At 40.0% G+C, this 26,213-nt stretch overlaps 1 long non-coding RNA gene across 1 annotated transcript; it reads left to right on the top strand.

The window, feature by feature from the left end:
* Positions 1–20,189: 20,189 nt before the first annotated feature.
* On the top strand, positions 20,190–24,982 carry LOC116038207. Its single transcript, XR_004102050.2, has 3 exons — positions 20,190–20,276; positions 21,933–21,935; positions 24,969–24,982. It is a non-coding gene; the product is annotated as an uncharacterized LOC116038207 (long non-coding RNA).
* The last annotated feature ends 1,231 nt before the right edge of the window (positions 24,983–26,213 follow it).

Here is a 26,213-nt window from a genome sequence, read left to right as displayed (position 1 = left end):
GAGCGGGGGCTCCTGCACTTTTTTCCACTACACATCTGTCAGTCTCGTTTTAATCACCTATACCTTTGAGCGACTCTGTTTCGGGAGCTGTATAAATGGGTAAAGTTCACACAATGGTATAGGCCTATTTTAAGACGCTAATCACTAAGCAGAAGGGTCTTAAGAGAGGAGGAGGCTGGTAGCTAAAGACAGCAGAGGGAGAGCATATCAAGATGTTCATCTCAGATAAACTGCACAGTGCAAATAATTATTTGATGCTGGAGCCACAGGCAAAGACACAACAGCTTTATTTGTTACTTTGTATGCAGTCGTGAGAGATTATGCCTTCGTATCACCCAGTTATCTACAGCAGGGATCTAAGGGGTCCTCAGAGTCAATGCATGGGGGCCTCCAAATTAGTCTTAATTTAGGAATTTTTTTCAAAAATTCAAAAGTCTTGAACATGAATCTAACAAATTATTAGCAAATATAAATCCCCTGATGATAGGCTACTGGCCTATAGGTAAGGTAGTCACTAAAACAACCATCCACAGATACAGGATTCAATAAGGATTCACTGTGCCACATTTATGTTTTAACATTAAAACATGATTTATAAAATCATGGCAACAATTATTAGGCTATTTTAATAGCTTAGTATTCTATGCAACAAAGGTATATATCAAGATGTTCGGCCGCCCTACATGTTATTATAAGCCCAGTTTAATATGCAACTTCATTTTATACAATATATGTAGTAGGGGGTCCCTGCTCCATCTCTCTTTCAGTTAAGGGGTCCTTAAAAAACGTTGAAGACCCCTGATCTACAGCTTAGGAAGATTTTTAGGAAGACATCACATCATTATCGCGAATCAGAGTTTCAAGATGTCCTTAAAGGGATCCCTATATAGACTTTAGTGTATAGCTTTTCCTGTTGGGAAGACTCAACAACTACTGTAATACACCTATAAAGACAATAAAAGTACAGGTGAAGCACACAACATGTATGTTCACAACATTGTTGCAACTAAACTGTCAGTACTTTTTCTTAAAACATAAATTAGCTTATCTACTGTAAATATCCTGATTACCTAAAATCAGGTTTGATATTGACGAGTTTCCAAATGAATTGAGCTGGCTTTTGTACACTTGGCAATGTTGTAATGGCAGTGTTTATTTAGAGTATGTTAAGGTAAAAGAGAGCTGCATCCTGTGGAAGAGATAGCAGAGTCTGCTACTGTATTTAGACTGACTCAGAACACTCAAATCCATCGTTCAGGAAATAGTTTATGCCACACCACCTGTTTCAGAGCACAGAGCATCGTTCAACAACCAGAACATGATGTCCTACCAAAGACAGACTCCTCATTCTCTCAGTGGAACACTGTTCCAGTGAGCAAAAAACACTGTAATCTAACAAAGGTATATGGCTAAAGTTGCGATAACTGGGTTAATAAATATTTAAATCCCCATTTTTTTGTGGTTTTGGAATGTCACAATACTATGGTTTGCATATATTTTTCTTATTATTATTTAATAGAAATATATCAGTCACCATAAGCGAAGGATTAAGTCCAGTTTTGGCCAATGCCTTTAAAATCATCAGCAATCTCCTTTTCCTGGATTTCCTAGTATACATTTACTACCATACAAAATGCCTTACCCTTCATTGATGGTATCTATTATTTTGCCATAAACTCAGACCTAAACCTGGCTCATTATTTTGTGACCAAATGGCTTTTTGAGATCTAAGTAACACAAAACTTTGAGGTTACTAATTAGAAAACACATAGCAAGATTGTCTACAACAAAATGATAATGCCAACTTAATCAAGTAAATGGGCCTTAATGTGAGATGTATTGTGTCCAAGATATCACTATTTCCTTTCACTATGGTGGGTAAAATCCCCCCCCATCATACAACACTCAGCCATGTGGCTCTCCCGACTCAACCATAACCTCTCACAAAAGCTGAGGGATAAGGCCCTGTTTTGGCCAAAGAGGTGGTGGAGCTCCACCAAACTGCAAGCTCTTATAGATGTGCTGCTTTATAACATGACTGTTGTATCAACTGAAAGGTGAGGGTGTGTATTTGAGGGATTTTTCTCTGCTGGTTTAAATCAGTTATAAGTAAGTCAATCATAAACATATGCATGTGTCTCTAACTAACTATGCACTGACTAGCCTTTAGGTCTTATAGTGTGGTCACCATGGAAAAACAAGGACATCCAATTTCCTTCTCAAAGCCCCTGTCATTCCAGCACAGTGCAATTCATGAAATACTCAACTGGTCCCAGGTATTCATCACCCTCCATTAGTAATGATTAAAGTCATGCCTCAAAGCGAGAGGATATTGGGAACAAGGTTTGCTATCAGTCATGCATGTCCTATGCAATCAGAGCGCCAGATTACTAGCATCTGGCCACACTCAGCCCTTCCACAAATGATGAAAACGAGAGAGGGCGGGGGAAGGAGAGAAGAGGGACGGCTAGAGAGGTGAGAGGAAAAAGCGAGGCAGAGACAGATAGACTGGTCTGCTACTGGAGAAGTACAAGTAAAAGAGAAAAGGATGAGGAGGAAAGAAAAATAGCAGGAAGGAGGGAGTGATGAATGAAGGGGAAAGGAGCAGTGACTGATCAGTATTGAAAACCTGTGCCGCTGTAAACGTGGTATAAAAGGCTAACAGTGGAAACGGATTGAGATGTCTGCAATGATGGAGTGGAGGCTGTGGCCCGGCTTTAACATCACAGCTCACTGTTCCTCAGAAACCAGACGAGAGAAAATACACTCGAAGAAGAGACAGATCTCCTGACCTTTCCATAACAGCCAAGCCTGGAACCTGCCTAATACCTCTCTGTGGGCATGACTGATGAATCCGAATGGAAGTTTTAGGTGAGGAATAACTAAAATTGACAGAGAAAATGATAAATGTCACCTGCTGCAAGTGAAAAACCATTATATCACTGCCACAACAGGGAAATAAACTCTTTAACGCACAGAAAATGCCTTTGTATGATAATTAATGCTGCCGTACAAAGCCAAAATGCAGCAACTACTAGATTAGTCACAGGTAAGACCAGAATTAGATTTTCCAAGTTTTTTTCTACATCATTTAACATTATTAGTAACTACAAGACCAATCGTAAAACTATAGCCAAACCACGCTAACTGCACTCATTGTAAAGCAAGTTCAAGCTAGCTGCAATAGTCATAGCTAGCCTTAGCTAAAACTAAATTCACTGACTTTCCCCCTGTTTCCTTTTGAATTGAACAATAGGAATTTTGATTAACTGATTTCTTGGTAATTTAGTGAATTACTACATATTCAGGCAGTAGCTAAATCCAATCATTGTGGAGATTAAAACTAGCCCAATGCCTATACTAGCTAAAAGCAAAAGTAGCCTAGCTTGACAGATTAAAAGTAACAGCGATAGCCTCTAAAAGAATGAACATGATTTGTAAAAGCTACATCTAAAAAACATGTTTGAATATTTTAAATTGCAGATAAATTTTTTATATTTCAATCAACAAATAGTAGACAGACCAACAGACTTGAATTAGCAACATTTGCTAAACGTACGTTTAGCTAAAATGTAACGATAGCCTAGCTAAAGAGTGCGCGCCATGTCCATCTCCATGTTAAGATGAGTTAACTTCAAAGTCATGTTATGTATTAAATTGCACTATATTTATTCATTATATTTCAATATACTGTAAATATAATAAGAAATGGTACACAGACCGACAGAGAGAACACTTGCTAATCAAGTCCTGCTAAAAGGTAACTTGCCTAGCTTAGCAAAGCAACAATCTCAGCCTCTGTCTTTATGTAATTTACATGATCTGTGCAAGCTACCTCTAAAACATGTATTTATATTAAAATGTAGAATAATTATGATTTTAACATGAATAGGCTATTAAAAGAGACAGACAAAACAGACAGAGAGATAACAGACAACTCCCTCACTTCTTCTAGGCTATAAATACTGCTCTCTTCCTTTGTAGGGCAAAATACCCAAATTTACCTATTTACAGTAAAGCAACCATCACACAAATCCCTTACAGTTTTCTCAGTTTTGTCATTTCTACAGGAAGCAGGCAACATCTGTTGTGTCCTATCAGCCAAGGAAAAACTACCTAATGCTTTCAGACAGATGGCAGATTCCAGCCAGGACTGCAGGACTCAATGATGGGGTGGTGCCAGCATTGAGCAAAAATCTATTTATAAATGTAATTTGACAGTGACACTCCACATTGCATGAAAACTGCTGGACATCTAACCTGCCAGGGCCCACAACAACAAGTCCAACCCTGTTAGCACTTTGAAGGGCCCTCTGACGATGTGTGGTGATGTTTGCATGGCACTCTGGCCATTAGCCACACACAGCAGATACAAGGGAAGCTAGCCATTTATATAATACACAACCTGCACACAGGCGCCAAGGGTCACTCACTAGGAGCAGAATAGTTAATGCCATCCAATATGGTCAGGTATAACTTCTCCAGTGTTGAGTGGACAAAAAGCACATACAGACAATTAAAATGTTACAGCGTACAATAGACACAGGAATTTGACTTGTGATAAAGCGCAGTAAAACAAGAAAGTTAAAAGGTTAAGTTAAAAAGTTAATATAAGAAATGTATACAATTAAGGATAATAAAAATGCATATATTGTTGGCCTTGTATGCAAGTCAAGAATAATAAATGTGCTGCATAATGGTACATTGGCACAATGTGCCTGCTGATGTCTGTGGGTTGTAGACTTCACAGTCACTTACTATAAATGATTTGACATCTACTATCAAATATGACTTCATTTAAAGCCACTATACAGCATATTTATAATCACCATTTGTAGAATTGTAATGTTATTATCAAATATTTAGAAATATTGCCCATGTTAATTAATCATTATTTATTATTTATGAATTCATTGGTGCAGACTTGATTTTTGCTTATATAGCTCAATGTCCCCAGGTCTGATTTGTGCGGGAGGAAGGGTGAGATGGGGGCTTACGTACGTTCAAAGTTCTTGTATCTGATTTGGAAGTAAACATGCTCAAATTAAAGCCACTTAAACCACACAGTCAGTGTTTCATTTTAAATCTAAAATATGCTGGATTGCAGAGCCACCACAATAAAAAAAAGTATTACTCACGAATACTTACACCACACTGTATAATACCAGAACTGTAGAAAGCAGTATGTCTCGTTGTTCTGTGAATAATCTTGCGGTGTACGTGCAGTGCAGAGTTTTTTGTTTATCATTTGTTCTGAATAAACAGATACAGTGCCAATTTGCAGAGAAAAACTCCGAAAAAAATCAGAGAAAGGAGATGCCACAGTAGCACCCACATTGATTGACAGGTGATATCTGACTGCAAGGAGCAGTGCAGAAACACCACAGCAATGAGAGATTCGCACCACAGATGGTGACAGGAAGAAAAAAAGGAGCTTAAGTATTTTATTACCACAGAGACTCATCCATGTACATATCTGAGCTTAAAAAAGAATCTGAAAATCTTAAGTGACAATGTTCTACATTATATCAATGCAGCAAATCCTTTTTGTATGGCCATTGGAAAGTATGTACATCTATTTGATGCCAGACATTTATCCTTGAACAACTTGAAACCATGTGCCATTACTAGCAAGCAAAAGTACATTAAAGTACATTAATCTACACAAATCAATAAGGGGGGTAGTAATTATCCCTCCTCAGGCCTGTCCGCCCTCTCGCTGATGGGAGTGTGTGGAGGGCAGCTCCTCCACCCCTGCCAGGCTCATGTTTCAGCACGGTGTTTACCCTTGCACTTTCTGCGATGACAAACGAGAACAAATCACAGGCCAAGAGTGCATTAGTAGGGTTATTGGGTTATGTGCGGGTAAAATATAGGCCTGACAAAATGCTTTTTTCCTGGAAAATCTCAGAGGTGTCATCCGGCAAAGTGGAAAACAGAGCTCCTGCTATGTACAAATCCTTCTCACTGCTCTAGGCAAATGTCTGGTGATGTACGTTTGGGAACTGTGGCATGGAACCCATTTTAATTAGGTGAATCTAACAGTGTGGCTCTCCAAACCTTTTTCACTTTGGGACCACAACTCTGAGCTGTGTCCCAATTCCATTTTATACAGTCAAAATCTGGCTAGAATTAATAAAATATTTTAGTCTTAAATTTGTCAGATTATTGACTTTGATGGATACAATTGTCCCACAACAGAATGCACACAAAATGATGTGATTGTTTGGGGTCAGGTACGGTCCAGGGACATTTGAGGAAACAAACAAAAATAAATATGGTGATCAAACATCCGGTGATTCACGTCTATCATACCATAGTCTATATCCTCGACGTTCCACTTCTGGTATTGCTCCGTTGCTGATGGAAATTCCATCGGATTTCACTCATTTAGGCCGGACATCCGTTGCCTTGGACTTGCAGTGTAGTGAGTGTAGTCCTCTGCTTGTCCTCTGAACACACCAGGATGGTGCTAACACACAAGCTGTAAGTAAGTTACACTACCCCTCTGAACTGACTTTGTTTCAAAGCTGCGGCCAACAGTAATGTCACACGTTGTATTATTTCTTCGTTAAAGTCTTTATTGATTTAGGGACAATGACAGGGCTGCATAGCTAGCTTGTCTTTTTGTTAAATGAAATTGACTGATTGTCAACCGTAACCTACACAATGTTATTGACTTTGAATCTTGCTAGCATAACGTTAGCTTTCTGGCTCATAACGTTAGCTATCTGAGCCAAAGTGTTCTATGAGCGGAGCGGACTAGAAATATCTCCTAAAATTTGAAGATTTGATGCTAAAAAGGCATTGAAATATAAATTAATGGTCTTAAAAATAATTTATTTGGCAAGTGACCATGGTATAAGCAGGTTAATACCCTTCGAGGTGTCCCTTATCAGGTAATTAATGGTTCTGGCCTCGTTGTTGAGCATTAATTCCTGATAATGAACCCTAACCCTAACCCTGACCCTAACCACATCGGGCATTAACACTTACATATTATTTTCCGTAAGTATGGCAAATTGCACTCATTTCTTGTAGAAGCTTTAACTGCAAGAACATATGCAAATTAATACATAGTGCATACTTTATAGGATGGAACTGGGACACAGCTGTAGTGTACCAGGGGATCCAATGTCAAAAAAGTATTAGGGCTGTAGTGGGTCAATTCATCATTTGCAGTGACCTACCACTCAGATTACCAATCTATTTTTGTAATTCCTTTGTTCTAGACTTTAACAAATGTACACACCTAAGCCTCTCCCAAAGGATCAAATCTGTGCAGCTATACATGTCCTCAAAATGTATAGTACAGACATTAAACAGACCCGTTTATTTTTTTAGGGAGCAACATTTAACATACAGATGCATCAGACAGGTATTAATTAAAAGGTGAGTAAAATTAGAACTAAATAAAAACATTTAATTAAATTAAAAGCAAAAGTCCTGCATTCATAATTTTGCTTATTTCTTCTTTAAAATGACTTTTTTGGGAAGAAGACACTGGCTGTAAACCAAACGCAATTTGAAGTTAAAGTTGCAATTTGAAGCAACATTAGCATTCATTTGGAGTCAAGTTTTTGGCCACCTTGTTAATGTAAGTTCAATATTCACTCTTTTTTAGCTATGTTTTGCTCTACACCAACTCCTGAGGGAAAAAAAGTAGCTATATGCTCCAGTATGTTCACCAGCTGAAACCCTCCGTAGTGCTGAAGGGAACTGCAGAATCAGGTGATAATTCTCATTTGATCAATTCTTAATATTTAAGAATTGATTAGAGCGGAGGGCCCAGGGTTCATTGCTGACCTGTGGCCCTTTGCTGCAAGTCACTCCCCCTCTCTCTCCCCTTTCATGTCTTCAACTTTCCTCTTAAATAAAGGCCTGAAATGCCCCAAAAAAAAAAAAAAAAAAAATGAATAAGAATTGATTAGAGCAACTTTTAGTCATTGTAAACAAGTATTATTTGTAAAAAAATGTATTCAAATGTAAATGTGTCTCTTGGCTCAACATATTCTCATCAACGGGTGTGTATGATATCGTACGAAATTACGGCGAGTGGTCAACATCACCTAAGTGATAATTGTGAAGTTTAGCCACCGAAAGTCACCGCGAGGTGACGGTCGTTAAGTTTAGATCAGAAAAAGGTTTGCGGTATTTGTGTCAAATGATCCAGTGATTAGACGTGTTGGAAGCCAACACTGCCAATACAGTAGCTGTTAGATTAAGTCCTATAACGCTGACATCAGCTTGGCAGCGGTTCCTTCATCCCTTTTCAAAACACACACACACACACACACACACACACACACACAAACACACACTTGAACAGGCAGTTCCATCTGGATCAAAATCATATACATTCATTTTTAATTAAAATCTAAATTTAGGTGTTTTGCAGCCGAGTATTTTATGTTCCCCGGGGACACTGAACAGTTCAATGTTTAATTCATTTCTCATCACTCAGCCTGATTGTCTTCACATTGTTCGTGCCTGGCCTAAACTTCTCTGAACGTTTTACTTTTTCTCTTTGGAAGTTAATGCATGTCTCCAAGGTCCACTGAATACAATATTACCTTTTATTACCAATCATGCTTATGCTTGTAGAAAATACACATTATTTACCTGGTTCGTTCACAATTACAGTGTGTTTTAAGATGGCATGACTGTTCAGTAACAATGCAACCACCGGTAGTCATAAAAGGGGAAACAATGAAGAAAAGAAGTGAGGAAAGAAGAAGAGAAGAGGTGAAGGATGTATTATTTTGATCACATCTTCAAATGGCATGTACAGTAAAGGATCCTGGACTATTCGTCAATCCATCACTATGTTTATCTGTAGTTTCAAACTAGTGATTCACTGAATCATTTAAAAGAAATTCTTAGCAAGTGACTTAGGTAATGTGTTAATTGGTTACTAGCAAATATATTTAGCGCCATCAAATTAAAAGCAATCAACTATGTAACCATGATGTCATTAGCAACACAAGCTCTCATATTAGGCTGCCAAAATAATTGTATAGGGTGGCCCACATTATGTTAAATTCAACTGCCAATCCTTTGTAAATATTAGTACTTTGTTTTATTTATAAATGAATATAAAACAATGCTTACAGTACATGGAGAAATATGTGTTTCAGAGTTCAGTTTACAATATGTGGAAAATATCCAGTTATACTAACCCAAAGCTAGCATAACTGGTCAACGTCAAAGATACTTTCATTCATATTTAGGTAGTGTAACTTTCTACAAAATATATCCTACAAATATCCTTTTTTTTTTTTTGTAGAGTGCAACATACTGTACTGCCCTTTAGAGAAGAGCCTTCACATTAACTGTAGCATGAATTACTGTCACCACCTTTATTGGCACCTGAATTACCATAATCACCACTTTTTATTACATTACATGTCATTTAGCTGACGTTTTTATCCAAAGCGACTTACAATTGCTATATATGTCAGAGGTCGCACGCCTCTGGAGCAACTAGGGGTTAAGTGTCTTGCTCAGGGACACATTGGTTGATGTATCGCATTGGGAATTGCACCGGGTCGATGCGCAGCTTTGCCAGGCAGATCCCCACGTAAACATCCTCCAGGTGCAGCCTGCGTATGCTGAGCGAGGCCTGGTAGATCAGCCCGGCCATGTCCCCTGAGAACACGTACCCCGTGCCTGAGCAGAATATCGGGTAGCGCTCGCTTGGGTACAGCTCCGGCGGCATGTACTGCTTGCTGTCCTTGTTTCGGTTTGGTGCATAGCCCCTCATCAGGTAGCCAGTGAAGTACCTCTGCTTGGGAGGCAGCTCGGGCTTCAACAGCTTTTGGATAAGATACTCAGTATTGACAAACATGTCGCTGTCTGTCTTCATCACATAGGAGGCGTGTTAGATTAAGTCCTATAACGCTGACATCAGCTTGGCAGCGGTTCCTTCATCCCTTTTCAAAACACACACACACACACACACACACACACACACACACACACACACACACACACACACACACACAAAAACACAGGCCGCGATCCTCCCCTCTCTTTCTCACTTTTCATGCACAAACCCTAGAACTGCTCCTGGCCCCTTCACGAGACCTTCAAGAGACCTTGTTGGTGGATGCCGGCGGCTGGATGTAACACAGGAGAGCACGCAGCCATCTGCATGAGGGCCTAGAAATATGGATGAGAGAAGAGATTGTGACAAGGCTCTTTGCAGATGGCAGACAGGTCTGACAATCTCACATTGTGCTCATCCCTCCTATCTGCTGAACGGCCTCGGTTAACAGTAACAAAAGAGAAAGGGAAGAAAACAGAAAAGATGTGTGGAGTGCCGAAAGACAAATTACGACAGAAATTATAATGACAACATCCAGATGGAGACCTTTGCAAGAGTTTATAAACTATTAAACAGCAAATATATATGCACTGGATATAGGACACCCAGATGGAGAGCATTTTTAAGTTCACTTTATTTTCTCACTTTATATATAGGAATCTCCTTGTAGCCCCAACGCACACACACAAAAACAGAGGAATAAAGGATTCACACACTATAACTGGAGCTCCCTCTTGCCTAATTGAGGTGATTGATGCTGCGCACTAACTTGTCACATCCAGAGTTCCATTAAAACAAAATGCAGGAATCAAGATAACGACACAGGGGGCCTAAATAAAAGTGGCAGCCTGGAAATTGGAGCAGATATAAGTCCCAGTTTTCACTTAATTCCCTAAAACGGACAATTTGAGACAAACGATAATTTCAAGGCTTTTCTCACTTTGTTTTTAATTAGTTTGGGCACCATCAGTGACAGAGTAAAGGTCGCAGTCATGATCATGGCCGCTTGGTTTTGAGAGGGAGACGAGATTGAATAATTTAATATTTGTATTGGATTCAACCATGACCTTCAAAATGAAGTACAGTAGATTGTTTGTGCTGACAAATAGAACAACTCCACTCTCTCATACTACTCATGTTTGTCACACCTTTCAACCAACACGGTCATGTTCAATCAATCAATCAATCAATCAATCAATCAATCAATCAATCAATCAATCAATCAATCAGTCAATTTTATTTGTCACATGTAATCATACAAGTACAATTCTTCATTTACAGTTGACAGTGTCAACTAGGTAATTGATTTGGAGAATGTTATATTACATAAAACGTAACAACATAAACAAAACAAATCATATATAAAAAAGACCAAAAGTAACTAAAACGTACAGAACCAAAACCCAAAGTGTTACATAAACAATGTCCTTTATGTAGGTCCTTGAAGAGGAATATAAGGATACAAAATGCTGTCACTCCCCAATGTCTGACAAATTCTGAAATGTGTGGAATTGACCCACCCTTTTAACTATGTCATGTTGTTGCACCTTTTCTCTTCTTTTGCAATGGTTTGTGGCACCTGACTGGAGAATTAGCCAGCCTGATCTCACAAATTGGCTTATATATAACACGGCAATTTGTTAAGTCATTGAGTCACCGTCATTTGTATTAATACCATGCTTTCAATTAACCATCAACAATCTGCGTCAATATTACACGCTCGGAGCAACTTCTCCAGAAGTGAGGAGACGGGTAATGTCGCTGTATAAGACCGCTAAAATACACATTGATATGCGATAACGTTGTGGAATATCGCAATAACAATATTACTTGCGATTAATAAAATTAAGTTAATGAATTAACTTAGGTTCAGGAGCAGGACCACACCTCTAATCACGACAAACCTTTATATTCCAAGCCAACCCGCTCAGTACTGTTTGTCTCCGACTTCTCGACCCACCCACCCACCCACCCACTCACCCTCTCCCTTTAATAAATCTACATTCCCCTTACCTCATTCCTTCATCCCCGCTTCCCTCATCCCTTCCCTTCCTACTCAACCCATGCATACCTCTCTCATTTCTCATTCTAGGTACCATCCGGGGGGGTCTGAAATCTGCACGGGTGAAAGCGCCTGAGATGGAACCCCCACGCTGAGTCTCGCTCCACCCGGTCTCCAGTTCACCCTCCCGGACCAACCTACCAGACGACTTCTCTTCTTCAATCTCACCCCCATCCAAATCCACTCCTTTGATCTCAACATTCTATAACCAAGCATTCATTAAACGACATATTGTTGTGGTGTGGTCCTTGCTGGTAAACAGATATTAAAGTGTACTCAGTTCTGCATTTCTGCTGCTTTCAGTTTTCTGCTAAAATACAACAAATTGCTTGTTGAATTTAAAACAAATGAAAGGAAATCATTTCCAATATTCTTTTATTGAACAAATTGAACATTGAATTGAATATAAAAGGTACTATTAAAAAAAGAACAACAGTTACATTTTACAATAAAGTTCAGTTTTCTACTGATATTTTCTTTCAACTAACACGAAAAAAATCTCCTTCTGCCTTTCGCGATATGGGTATTGCGCCAGTTGATATACCGCGTGACAGTCACCTTTTAGTGGCGAAACCTAACTGTCATGGCCGCTGTTACAACTGTCACCTCATGGTGGCCGGTACCCACCTCACAGTTACCTTTAGTGTCAACGACGGCTGTCACGACCATCGACAATGTAATTAAAATAACTAAAAGTGGCTGCTTTATATACGCCTTCCCATGAGATCATGTTGAATTAGCGCCACCCAACACCTAATATTTGCATAACCACAGGTGAAAAGACCCCATTTCCATTTGCTGATTTTTTGAAAGTTAATATTTGTGCTACTTCTGGATGCAAACTTGGCTACAGACAGGGCTTAAGTGGAATGGCACCACTCTTACTGTTACTTGCTATACACCTGTGTTTGTCAAATCAAAACTGACGTGCAGCGACAAAGGTACATTTTTGTTCGAATGAGTCTTAACCACAGCGAGGAGAAATTCTCAGGAGATAATCAAGCTTGATTAGGCTCAGGCTGGGGCAGATTGAGGTCAAAACACACAAACTGTTGAAAAATTGTTGAAAATTGTCTGGGGATTGCAGCATGTAAATGAACGTAAAACCTGACTAAGCCGCTGGACCATCGTGTATTGAGTAAATAAACACACCTATTTGAACAAGCTGTTAAGTCAATCTCATGGGACCTGTTGGGGAAGAGGAAGTGGTACTTGTGCATTCAAAAGGTATTTAAACCTTTGGGCAAACACTGTTTATACCACAAAGAGCTGGATGGAAAACCAGCTGAAAAGGGTTCGATAAATGTGAAAAAGCCAATAACAGAATCACTTTGCATTGTTACTTTTGTGAAAGGCAGCTTTTGTTTGGTTTCCACCAACTCTAGGCAAACATTGAGTCTACCCTATGATTACAAACTGGATACTTTTCATTCTTTTGTTGCATTAATGCTGTTTTTACCTTTTCTGAAATTCCACATGGATGTCTCTCCCTCCTCTCACAGACCTGATAATAAAAGGAAAAGATTGTCATTATTCATGTCCGCGGCACTGAGGCTGGGCTTTCTTTCCACAACATCCTTCAAATTTATACATGAAAAACGCAACATGAGGAACGGCGCCTGTACTGAACATATTGCCTGGGGCCAAACTCTGGTTGCCGTTGCGTTGTTCAGCCCGCTGTGCTGCTAACTCTCCAAATTCAGGCATGTAAAACCTCAGTTTGTCCATTGATAAGCATGTTGTCCCAGATACAAACCCACCTACACCTTGTATTGGAGAGCTCTAAAGAAACTCTTCAGACCTAAAAAAAAAATGCCTTTCTCTGTTTAACATGTAGGTCATCAAGAAAAAGAGTTGAGCTGAACTGATAACTGGCCACAGGGATCAGTCTCACATGTGAAAACATTGACAGTACAGGAAATGCACAAGACTTGTTTGATATATAATATATAATAATACAACAGTACAGGTAATGCACAAGACTTGTTTGATACGGAGAGATGGTGATTACAAATGAGGAGATGAGCACTGACTTTTGAATTCTGCCATATGCTTTTTACTTTTGGCAAAGTTAAAAACTCCCGACCAAAGGGTTTATGTGTTAAAACTCAATTGGAACTTGCTCTAATGGCCACGATAAAAGAGTATCGATGATTGACATAAATGGCAGGCATTCTTAATTCTTCACCGTTCTGGTTTTTAAGTTTTTAAAGCTATAGTGCGTAGTTTCTGCCGCCCCCGTGAGGAATTCTAAGTAATGACAAAAAAAGTGTCGGCACGTCCACATGATACAAGCCTTCCGTGACTGTTGGTTACACACATGCTCAGTGCCTATACATGCACAAATGAAGAGAGGTCAGAGTGAGGGGACTGCCTATTAAAGGCGCCCCAAGCAGTTGTGCGGGCTGTTGCCCACAGTCCGTCCAAAATGTTTATTGATTCCACAACAATCACGAGGATAGAACATACATCAGTGGTACAATAATTGAAAACGCAACATATCAAGAGATGTTACCATCAAAAACACATTAGGATACAGAAGAGAAGATGTGCTGTGAAAATCTGTTGATCGTAAGTAACACTCTCATACAGGTTGTGAAGGACTCATTGTCCTAGCCAGGTCAGCAGGAAGCTGTTTTGCCTGTTTTCCATGGAAAACAATGCAAATGGACTTTTAGCAGCCTCATTCATGCTGATTCACTGACTCAGACAGAAGACTTGCTGTATAAGTGTCAACAATTTATGTGTCTTTATTGAAAGAGGATGCAAAACATTTTGTGTATAGTCCAAATCCCTGATCAGCAACTGTCACATACTGAGAAAATTACGTTTACGGACTCTTGCATACAGAAGATGCAGAGGAGACATGATTGAGGTTTATAAGCTTGGACATGAAATATACGATGGAACTGTTGAGCCTATCTTTCATTTTTTTGGCCAATAGGTACGATTTAAGAGGGACACGGATCTAATTTCACAGATAACATAACGAAAAACATATTAAATCAACAAAAACATTAGAAAACATTGTACTATAATAGAGAGCTAAAATGAAACTTAAGGTACACTTTATTATCCCAAAATAGGGACATTTGGGTGGTCAAGGTGCAGATACACAAAACAGTCATAAAAACAGATATAAATATAAATATTGATATAAATAAATATAAATATTCCATATGCCATTCCCCCCTTTAATAAAAGGAAAAGATTGTCATTATTCATGTCCGCGGCACTGAGGCTGGGCTTTCTTTCCACAACATCCTTCAAATTTATACATGAAAAACGCAACATGAGGAACGGCGCCTGTACTGAACATATTGCCTGGGGCCAAACTCTGGTTGCCGTTGCGTTGTTCAGCCCGCTGTGCTGCTAACTCTCCAAATTCAGGCATGTAAAACCTCAGTTTGTCCATTGATAAGCATGTTGTCCCAGATACAAACCCACCTACACCTTGTATTGGAGAGCTCTAAAGAAACTCTTCAGACCTAAAAAAAAAATGTCTTTCTCTGTTTAACATGTAGGTCATCAAGAAAAAGAGTTGAGCTGAACTGATAACTGGCCACAGGGATCAGTCTCACATGTGAAAACATTGACAGTACAGGAAATGCACAAGACTTGTTTGATATATAATATATAATAATACAACAGTACAGGTAATGCACAAGACTTGTTTGATATATAATATATAATAATACAACAGTACAGGTAATGCACAAGACTTGTTTGATACGGAGAGATGGTGATTACAAATGAGGAGATGAGCACTGACTTTTGAATTCTGCCATATGCTTTTTACTTTTGGCAAAGTTAAAAACTCCCGACCAAAGGGTTTATGTGTTAAAACTCAATTGGAACTTGCTCTAATGGCCACGATAAAAGAGTATCGATGATTGACATAAATGGCAGGCATTCTTAATTCTTCACCGTTCTGGTTTTTAAGTTTTTAAAGCTATAGTGCGTAGTTTCTGCCGCCCCCGTGAGGAATTCTAAGTAATGACAAAAAAAGTGTCGGCACGTCCACATGATACAAGCCTTCCGTGACTGTTGGTTACACACATGCTCAGTGCCTATACATGCACAAATGAAGAGAGGTCAAAGTGAGGGGACTGCCTATTAAAGGCGCCCCAAGCAGTTGTGCGGGCTGTTGCCCACAGTCCGTCCAAAATGTTTACTGATTCCACAACAATCACGAGGATAGAACATACATCAGTGGTACAATAATTGAAAACGCAACATATCAAGAGATGTTACCATCAAAAACACATTAGGATACAGAAGAGAAGATGTGCTGTGAAAATCTGTTGATTGTAAGTAACACTCTCATACAGGTTGTGAAGGACTCATTGTCCTAGCCAGGTCAGCAGGAAGCTGTTTTGCCTGTTTTCCATGGAAAACAATGCAAATGGACTTTTAACAGCCTCATTCATGCTGATTCACTGACTCAGACAGAAGACTTGCTGTATAAGTGTCAACAATTTATGTGTCTTTATTGAAAGAGGATGCAAAACATTTTGTGTATAGTCCAAATCCCTGATCAGCAACTGTCACATACTGAGAAAATTACGTTTACGGACTCTTGCATACAGAAGATGCAGAGGAGACATGATTGAGGTTTATAAGCTTGGACATGAAATATACGATGGAACTGTTGAGCCTATCTTTCATTTTTTTGGCCAATAGGTACGATTCAAGAGGGACACGGATCTAATTTCACAGATAACATAACGAAAAACATTAAATCAACAAAAACATTAGAAAACATTGTACTATAATAGAGAGCTAAAATGAAACTTAAGGTACACTTTATTATCCCAAAATAGGGACATTTGGGTGGTCAAGGTGCAGATACACAAAACAGTCATAAAAACAGATATAAATATAAATATTGATATAAATAAATATAAATATTCCATATGCCATTCCCCCCTTTCATCCACCTAACACACACATACCCATACACACACTTACATAGGGAGAACATTTTCAAACACCCTCATTCTGACAGACACTCCCACAGACACATACTGTATGTGTGCACACACACAGAGCACTTCCAGGTACCCTCAGCATACACAAACACACACACACACACACACACACACACACACACACACACACACACACACACACACACTCATACTACGATGTGCAGTGGGCTACATGATCCCTGAAAATGTGAACAGGATTATAATCTACTATTAAATAAACACACACACACACACACACACACACACACACACACACACACACACACACAAAGGCATTATCATAGCATCATCAGAACAAAATACCATCAGATTCTATGTTTTTTACTGTCCTTTTCATTCAGTCTACAGTCTAATAGCTGAAGGAACAGGACCGTAACATAAAACTTGGAACATCCAGGTTCGGTTCCTGAAGTAAGAAAACTTTACACAAAGTTTTGACTTTCTGATTGTGGGTTTTTTAAATGGCAGCTGTCAGTCCTGAGTCAGTTCCAGTGCAAACCTCAGTTATGTGTGTACTGTGTATTTCCTTCCTCCACTCTTTCTGCTCATATAAAATGCAAAACCCTGGTGCTTATGGAAGTGTAACCTTGTATTGTTGGGGTTTTAGTCTACCCTTAAACGTGAGGTATACTCGCCGCAGCAGACCTGTCGAGCGCCAGTGTGACATCATGGGAGCGCTGTGACTGTTTATACTCGCGCGTGGTGGTCGCGACACTAGTTGCAGTCTTCTCCTGAACAGAGGTGGCGCTAATGAGGAAAGGCTACTGATTTTGCTATTTCTACGGACTAGAAGAAGAAGAAAAAGGTAAACAACGGCAGAACTGGCAGCAGCATTGACGTCAATGCTTCAATTTGATTTGATGACCTACTTCGTGGGATCAAGCCTTTCATTCACCATAAAAGAACTCCTCTTAACCCGGTGAGTTTACAAGAGAGACTTGCAGTCACTCTGAGAGTCCTGGCATCCGGTTACCCTCGAGCTCGTTCATGCTTCCTGTTTTCGCTTTGTCGTGCACCGCTGAAAAAAATAGATTGGTGAGCGCCCTCTGCTCGTGCACTCAAAATCCTGGCGCGCCGGCGAGATCTACATCATTTTGATGTTACATTGGCACGCGCCAGCTCGGCTGCGGTGACAGTAAAACGGCCTTTACACACCAGCCCTCTTCCCTCTGTCATAATTGTCAGCTCTGTCTTCCCCCCAGTGGCCTGGACATCACTCCACCCAGGCTACAAACTTGTCCCCCCCCCAATGATTGAGTGACCTTCCTACTCTAGGCAGGCCTGCAAAGTCCCCTCCCTGTTTTCCATGGTATATTGGAGAGTACATTTGAGAGAATCGCTCCATGTTGACTAATTAAGACAATGTACATTAGCTGGTTTTGAGCGCACTAATGGCAGTACTCCTCTGACAGTAAATGATACGAACGGTGATGACGGAACGCTCCACTCGAAGAAAGTGGGACTCACAACATTGAATCTGTCCGTAATCATGCTTGTGTAATCCTTCTTCATCGAGCATCACAGACCAGCTGTGATAGTAATTATCTGGGTGCTGTGTGCTGTTTACTGACATCACCTCACATCATTTTTGGGTAATGAGGATGAAAATGTCTGAACATCTTCCTCTTGATGCTATTTTGCAATGCAAATTTCCTGGTTTCGGCTATCAGCTTTGAATTCATGAAACATTGCAAACTACCCCTGAGTGTTGTTCATTTTGCTGGAGTTAAGCTTGGTTTTATAGATTATGTTTCATTTTTGAACCAAGACAGGGGGTATGATCTCCCACTTCATATTGCTGAATGAAGACCATGCGATGTGGTTGAAAGCTCCTTATGGACTTTATGGACATTCACATATTCTGTTCCCAAATGTCAAAAAGAAATTGAGTCAAAGGATTGAAACTCTTTGACTGGCTGAACAGAAAAAAATACACTATACTCTTCACAGCACTACCTCTTATACTATTAACTTGGTGTCCATATAAGCCCTGGATACATTGTAATCTATCTATCTGCCACTTTTTGATCTCAAGAAAGGACTTGAAGAAGTTCTGTTATCTTGATACCAGTGGAGAGAGCTGCAGTATTAAAGACACAAGCACATATTTCGAGGAATTCTAAGAGGTCAAAAAGCATTAGAAAATTGATCTCACTCAATTGGCAGATGTTTTTACTCGTTTAAAGTAGAGATGTTCAGATACCGATACCAGTATCGGAAAAGCCTCCGATGCTGCCTAAAATGGTGCTATCGGTATCGGAAAGTACTGGAGTTTATGCACCGATTCAGAAGAAAATGTACTTTAAAGCTTTAGTACGTAACCTTTTGATATTAATGAACGTCAAGCCATTGCCAAATGAGTTGATACAAAGCTAATTAAGACTATCAGCTCCACAACTCTCTCTGTATTTCTCAGTATGGCTATGTTCAGAGGATTGTGTCGTCCGGCGACTTTTGTGCACAGAAACTCGAGTGAAGATAATACATCTTCTGAAGAGTCCATCATGTGTCCTCCTTGGTCGCTAGCAACTGCACGAAGGAGGAGGGGGTGGGGAGTTCACGGAAGGCTTGTATCATGTGGACGCACCGACAGTTTAGTTGTCATTACTTATAATCCCTAATGGGGGCGGCAGAAACTACGCACTATAGCTTTAAAGTAGTTTATGTTCTTTTTCTGTTATGACTGACTGTCAAAGTTCTCTGGCATTCATTGTTTGTGTTTGTTCATGTTTTACAAAAAGTTGAACAATGATGACAATCATATCACATCCATATGAAGCTCAGCGTAAATTCTTTCAGGAAGACTTCTAATAACTTCAATCACACCTCTCTCTCATCCTAAAACTGATCAGCTGTTTAGAGGCGTTCACTTTTCAGTTAAACCAATCAGAATCGGCCATGAATTTCACAAGCCAATCACAGCAATTACATCCCTGCTTTAAATCTGTTTCTCTCTCTGCTGCTGTCAGCTGTCATTTCAGGCAAAGCGTGCAACCCTCCTCCTCCCCTTCCACCTCCAGTCATCATCACCCGCGGCACCCTGGGTCTTCCTCCGGGAAAGACCGCTCCGTCGACTCCTTCGGTCTGGTCTTTGGGCTCCTTCACCGCCACCATCAGTGTCTAGACTCCATCGGGGGGGGTGGATATGTCTTGGTTTCTCTACCCCTTTAAAAAATTATTTTATAACGATGGAGTCTAATCTCCAAAGACTCTGTACATTTCATTATGCATATGTACAATAAATCTTTGCATATCTGCAACAAAGTCTCTCTCCATAGTAAAATATATGTATTTTTTAACACACTGGTATCGGATCGGTACTCGGTATTGGCCACTACGCAAGTTCAGGTATCGGAATCGGTATCGTGAGGGAAAAAATGGTATCAGACCTTCTCTAGTTTAAAATACTTTGCAAAAGTAAATACACACCCTGATTGCCTTGCGAGAAAGCATTGCTTTTTAATGGGTATTTAAGTGTTACCCAGTATTTGTCACTATTATAACTGAGACCAACCATGTTGAAAAGCTTTGCCATGTTATGTTTTGCAAAAATAAAAGACATGCAGCTTTTGGTCAAACAGACTCAACACTTTGTGCTCATTGGCGGAGAGCTTTGAGAGATTTTGACGTGAGGCAGAGCAGCCTGTTATACCTCTAAAGACTCTTTATTCAGTACATCCTTCACTGGCTATCCATCCACTGTAACATTTTATGAAGTGCACCTGCTGCTGCTGCTACACCAAAGGCACAACTTTCAGAAAGGATGCAGGAATTCAAGGTTGGTTGGTTCCTTGTCTCTGCGATATTACCCTCTGGAGGAAGGGGGCATCAATTGTGCTTGTCTGGAGGAACAAAAGCCTGTCTGCAGAAGGGGAGTTTTTCTGTTTTTATACTTTTTCCAAAACCTCCTCCTCTGACTTTCATTAAGAACTCAGTAGGGTTCTCCAAAAGTCTACATCGCATCAAAACATATAAAAAAAATATATATCTTCAGACAAAATAGGAAATTAGTTCTGAACATTCCCTTTGAAAGAAGTTTGTTTGTTTGTGATATGTTAGTTGTTTTTTTATTGTTTGGGGAGGCTGTGGGATGTTCATTCCTCTTCTTTCAGTCCTCTGTTGGACACAAATTCTAAAAAAGAAATGCAGCAGATGATGAATAAATGATCACATAGCCACAGGCACGAAGAAAAGAAATTAATGTAATTTTAATCTTTGATTTATCTACCAACAAGACGCTTCACTCGGTTCATTTTTCGGTTAATTGACCCAAAGATGTGGGAAGATTAAGTCAGGTCATGCTGCCAATGTTGCCATTTCATTTCACTCACAGCTTTCCATTTTGTTTTCAGTCACATCAGTTCCTGGTGGTACTTTGTGTTTGGCTCGCATTTCTTAGACTCTTCTTCTTCCTCCTCTGACATCCCTCTGACCACTCGATGACCACCTTCCCCCGGCGCTCCCTGCAATTACAAAAACATGATTAATTTACTTGGAACCCGGGTTGGTTTGGTACGTCCTGAGGCCTGATGAATATGATGCAGTCTGTCTCTGTCAGGCCCCCTTTCTCTCTCATTGCACACTCATTCTCATTACCATGCACAGCAACAAGGTCAACCTTTGCATGTGATGTACAACAGTACCTACAGTTCAGTGTTCCCACTCTGGAGAGATAATGAAGGCAACTGTTTGCAAAAGGGAGCACCATCATTCTTGGTTTATTCTAATCATCCAGTCTGTCTTCCTATAAATACACCGGATCAGTCATCGCTGGGGAAGTTGAAAGGGGATAAAGCAGAGAAATCAAGGAGCTGGGAAGGACAAAAAGAGAAGTGGATTGGGGTTGAGGAGGGGTTGCAGGAAGTGACGAAGCAAGCAGGGAAAATGCATGTGGGAGGGGAGAGATAAGTAAAGGTGTGAAAGCTGAAGGAGGACATTGCAAGGGACGGACAGCGAGTTAAGAGACGGGATGAAAGAGACGTAAAAGGATGATCAAAACACTGAATACTTTGAGAATCAAATTTCTCCTATCATCAGTTCGGCTGAAAAATAGATTGTTCTCTGATCAAAACCACCTGGCCACACAGGGGGTTGTGTACCTCTTAGAGAGATATTTACAACCTCCACCTTTTGTTAAGTGTTCAACTAGTCTATATTGACAACTGTTCTTTTCCGGGATTGTTTAAGGGACGCAGGAAATTCCGCTGGATTTCACTCATTTAGGCCGGATATCCGTTACCTTGGGCTTTCTTTGTTTTGACATTTTAAACTTACTTAAACTGGATTTCTGAGGACTATGGTTAACTGCTCCTCAGATCTCTGCAGGGTAAATCCAGACAGCTAGCTAGACTATCTGTCCAATCTGATTTTTCTGTTGCACAAATAAAACAACCTTTGAACGTACACATGTTCCATCAAAACAAGTTTCTTTTGCAGTGGCGCCGTTGCTCTGTACGGCTCTTAGCACCGCCCAAGACGACTGTGATTGGGCTAAAGAAATGCCAATAAACCAGAGCACGTTGTTCTCCCATCCCAGGAGTCAATGCAAGACTAGTGTTCAATCTAAACTCTATGGACTGTAAAAAGCACTATTGGAAGGGCAAAACGTTGCTTTATGATGACAGCCTCCTCAAGGCCTATAAGGCCTGCTAACATTTGAGAGATATTTCAATAAATAGCCTTCACACAAAAGAGCGCCTTTTAACTAGAAAGAAACAAAACAAGCGTGACAGCACCGTGTGTATTTTTCTCCCTTTGAATTTGGTCCTTATTCTGCACAGAGCTGAGAGGAAGCCAAGTGTGGCAGGTAAGAGCATCTCGACTAGACAGCTGTCAAAGCCACTCTAGATGCAAGGGCAGTGCTGGAGAGCAACATCGCCAGCACAGGCCTCACCGCTCAGACTGGTGAGAAGCAGGTCCAGTCAGCGTACAGTAAAGACACAAACACGCACGCGCCAGAGAAGTCACGCTAACACATACACCTGCACGGGTGGTTTCATTGCCATGGCAACCGGTGATTGATCCCCTGATTATGCACTGAGAGAGAGAATATTAATGACAGAGAAGAAGCAGCGGCAGAGGATGGAAAGTGACGGCGTAGTGGGTGAGCAAAACAGCTAATATACACACAGAGGCTCACACTAATATGCCGAGGGAAGGATCAAAGAAAACAGCACGTAGAAAGATTTGTGGTTGGCCATGTCTGCAAGGCAACACTGTCACACTGCAGGCTTTCATGCTCCTTTTCAAACTGCTGCTCAGTGCTGATTGTGTATTCGACTGTTGGTTGTAACCCACATAGGCATGATGACTTCAAAAAAAATCCACAACTTAAATTTTTTGTCATGTTCTTGTTAAAGCGCCACTACACAGATTTTACAATGAGGATCAGTTTATTCATCATGAATAGAGTGGGTTGTGGCTGGAAGGGCTACAGCAACTGCCGTAAGTTACGCAACATTACGCAAAATCTGGGCTAAAATAATAATATATTTTAATACTTTTACCCAGGAAATGTGTTTGGGAGTGTTTTAATCCAAACCACAATCTTTTTCCTAAGCTTAACGAGTCGTTTTGGTGCCTAAACTTAACTTTCACCACCGTAGCTTAATCCCTTCTAGCCACGACCAGAGTAGGTCTACCGCTCAGCCAATGAAAGCAGTTGAATGCATAATGCCTCCGGTTGCTCTGGAGGATTTTGTCAAGTCTTATTTTGTGATGTCTACGACTGTTGTGCAAGGGAAAACCGGGGAGTCCAGCGTTGCTTTTACAGAAGCACAATAATGCCCCTTTGAGAGAGTTACCTACGCTGTAGCTCGGCTAGCAGCGCTACTTAACGGAGGCTTTCAGGTGCGTAGGGAGTGCCAGTAGCTACATAGTCATAACCAGTGCCTGAATTGGACCAAAAAAGGTGTCAATACCCTAATTGCATGTTGCAGTTGCATAACATGATCATCGCATGTGTCTTGGATATATTTAGATGTATACGTATATCTTGTAGGGGGGGGAATAGTCGACCTAAGGAGCCTGATTTGACTGCCAAGCTCACAGTTGTGAGATTGGCACAATTGTGTCTGAAATGTGTCTGAAAATGTGGTTATGAAACAAAGGATCATTCCATTCGGGCTATATAGGGGTGCTGAATGTCAGATTTTACATATTGCTTGGTTTTTCCCAACAAATCATGATATATAGCCTATTTTGGTATAAATATATCAGCCTATTAATAATACTGTTAATAATAATTAGGAGTAAGGGTACTCATGTGAGCAAAAATGCCGGTACTCAGGAGTGGTTAGTGCTGGCCCATTTCAGGCACTGGTCGTAACCTCTTCTGTTTATTGCGGTTAGCGTTACTATGCGTCAGCTCTGAATACCTTGTTAAGCTCTGAATATAGCACATCGGCGGGCCTTACCATCACAGAGGAGGAATAAATCTGTCATTCATGAATTATGTTGTCTCTCAATGGTGCTTGTTGTGAAGGCTTGCTAATGCAACCAGCCAGGGATACAGTTATGGAGGGGCTGAGAATTCATCTTAACTGAATTTTTGAAATCCAAGCAGACACACAAACTAATTTTGAGTAGAAAAAGCTGTTTTTACGCACAATATGTGCATTGTTGGCATGTAAAGTTAATTCTGGTCATTTTTCCGACAAGAATCTATAGTAGGCTTATGTGATTATGTCTTAAGCACCAAATAATTAATTTATTGTAGAATTCCTCCTTAAGTGTGAAAGTTATGGGTGTCTAAAGAGGAGATGCTATCCAGTTGCATTATGGGAGGTGTAGGAACCAACATTTTTTGGGACTTGATCTATTAGGACTTAAAGTCAGGATGCCTTGCACTCTGCTGCACCAATTTTGATTCTTTTCTTTTTTTTAAATCTCTGTCTTGCAAGTCCCCTAACTTTATGGAAGTAAAATACTAAATTGCTGGAGGGCCTCTAAATATGCGTAAAAATGCATTAGATATGTTCCATTATAAAATACTGTGTAGCTTATTCACATTTGATTCTAGGCCCAATTCAAAAACAACATCATTTTTTAAGAAAGGCACAAAATCAAAGGTGCAGCCCTCTGGCCATAGACAGTTATTACAGTAATGATTATTGTACTCACATGAAGAATCATTACTATTTCATTGAGGTAGTATACTGTATATAATAATATTGATTACCATGCCTAAAACCATAATTGGATCGTGCAGTCCCACACACCGTAGACATACTTTAGATAACACACATCCATTGTTAAAGAATTCTCTTTTACTTGTTTTCCACCTACAGTTTTTCCCACTATTGATTAGGTAATCCATTAATCATCTACCTGGGTTGACAGTAATGATGACTGCCCATACATGCATTACCAGAGCCTAAACTGAATAATTCATCTGACAGAGTCACAGGGGCTGGAGACCATCCCAGCATAAATTGGGCTATAGGTGAGGGTACTTGCTGGGCAGATCCCCCGCCCAACACATGTCTTAACATGTACAGCTTCACGCCTCCAAGACATTTGCAGTCACACATTAACCTCTGTTGGAGGAACTGGGAGGAAACTGGAAACGGAGTATGAAAACTCCACACAGAGAAGACATTTTTCATTGATTTCAGCATGTTAACAATTAGTTGGAACTTTGAAATGATTAATTTTCTCAAAGAATAATAATGAAAAGTGTGATAGCACCTGTGCTCCTAGTGTCCCTAGTCCAGTGTTGTCAAATGGGGGTACGCATACCCCTAGGGGTACTTTGGAGTACTGCAGGGGGTACGCAAGACTTTTGCAAAATGCCAATATAAAAAGTATGTCATGCATAATTCCTAAAGTAATTATACTATAATAATGAATGAATTCAGTGAGGAATTCTAAACATTTGAAATGTAGCATTTAAATGTTTTTTTTTTCAGTTACAAGGTTGAGTAGTAAATCTATCTTCTATCTTGAAAATACTTTGACAACCCCTCCCACAGATGCTCTTGGCAGGTAAAAGAGTCATTTTACAAAGAAAGAAAGATGAAGGTACATTTTTATTTTTTTGTTTTTAAGAATTGACTGATAGTTTCAGCAGTAGTCTGCAGTGTTTGTCTCTCCATATCGTGTCTTATAATCCATAATGTTACTGTCATTGTGATTGTCAGAGTTCAGTACTGCATACAGTAACATAAAAGTATTTTTGGCACAGTACAAAGAGAACAGTGACTTAAATTTATACTATTACCATGGGGAAAAAGTGGATCATTTGGTATTTTGCTTTGCTGATTGGTTGTGGCTGAAATATTTATTTGTTGTTAACCCTAAACATTTAATTGGTGCATCTTGCACGCCGTCTTCG

Source organism: Sander lucioperca, chromosome 11, assembly GCF_008315115.2.
Source record: "Sander lucioperca isolate FBNREF2018 chromosome 11, SLUC_FBN_1.2, whole genome shotgun sequence".
Taxonomy (NCBI): Eukaryota; Metazoa; Chordata; class Actinopteri; order Perciformes; family Percidae; genus Sander; species Sander lucioperca.
Note: the sequence above shows the minus strand (reverse complement) of the source record. Positions and strands in the feature narration are given on the sequence as shown.